Source organism: Leucopleurus acutus, assembly GCF_964270905.1.
Source record: "Leucopleurus acutus genome assembly, chromosome: 4".
In the NCBI taxonomy this organism is placed as follows: domain Eukaryota; kingdom Metazoa; phylum Chordata; class Mammalia; order Artiodactyla; family Delphinidae; genus Leucopleurus; species Leucopleurus acutus.
The window spans coordinates 142260642-142261873 of NC_139146.1; the positions used below are offsets into that span (position 1 = coordinate 142260642).

Below are 1232 nucleotides of genomic sequence, written 5' to 3' on the forward strand. Positions count from 1 at the left end.
ACAGGCTCATGAGAAGATACTTAGCATAAGGTTGTAAAGGTCATTTATGTAAATCATAAAGAGTTATCGGCGGCAGAGGAGGCGGCGGGCGCCGCGGGAGCTGGGCAAGTGGCTGCAGCGCGGGCAGGCGGGTGGGGCACGTGATGCAGCCGCCGCCGCCTCCTCGCCGGCCGGGCTGAGCCGCCGCTGGAACCGCGAACCGAGCAGCTGCCGGGCGCGCCAGCAGCGCGGGAGAATGGGCTGCGGCGGGAACTGGGCGGATGCCATTGAGCCCCGCTACTAGGAGAGCTGGGCTCGCGGGACGGAGTCCACATGGCTCACCTACACCGACTTGGACGCGCCGCCCGGGGCAGCGGCCCTGAGGCGGGCGGCCTGCACGCAGGTGTGCTAGAAGATGGCGTGCCCGGATCGACAGCCCCAAGTGGAATATCCAACCCAGAGAAGATGAACTGTGGGACCTAGTGCCCAAATCCCCAGGGCCTCAGCTTAGGCCCCCTGACCCAGAAACAGAATGGCTTCCAGACCACAGAGGCTAAAAGAGCGGACGTCTGCAAAAGAAGTCACCGTTAATGTCGCAGACAGCATCCAACAAGTGGTCAGAAGTCGAAGAATCACGAAGAACTGCGGCAACTAGCAGAGTGTTCAACCAGTTGAAGGGCAGAGGGACTTCTTTGGTGCCCTTCACATCCTGGACCCCATTGCAGAACCTTGAAGACGAGGGTGGCCCTTACTGTGTGGGAATGCTGCCAAGTGCCTTGGGAGACTGTCTTAGCCTGTTGGGACGTTCTCAGCCTCCTATTTATCACTTGAATTTATTGGCACAATACTCCCACAAGGTAATAGACTGCAAATGTATGTTCAGTTCGCTTCTTGCAACTCCTGCAGTGTGGTCTGATAGAACAGTGGCGAGCAAAAGCCATGGGCCAGTTTAGGAAACGGAAGAGTAGAAGGGGTAGGTTCCTGGCTGAAGAGTCACAGTCAGTTCTGAGCTCTCCTGGCCATGCTCCTGCGCACTGTTTCAGGCAGGCTTATTCCTTCATTCTTCCTTTTTGATATACCACCATCACAAAGCTTACTGTGTTCACTTAAAAGTTGACTTTCACCCAACTCTAAACCCACATGTATGAGGAATCAAGAAACAGGAAAACTCTGTTATTCTTGTTTCCTTAGCTCAGGATGAGACAGATTCAGATCCAATTTTACAGAAACTAACCCCACCAACACCCATGGTG

General features: G+C 55.0%; 1 pseudogene across 1 annotated transcript; it reads left to right on the forward strand.

Annotated features, from left to right (window-relative positions):
* The first annotated feature begins 235 nt into the window (after positions 1-235).
* Positions 236-634, forward strand: LOC309960923 (brain and acute leukemia cytoplasmic protein-like; annotated as a pseudogene). Its single transcript has one exon. The product of its transcript is annotated as a brain and acute leukemia cytoplasmic protein-like (transcript).
* The last annotated feature ends 598 nt before the right edge of the window (positions 635-1232 follow it).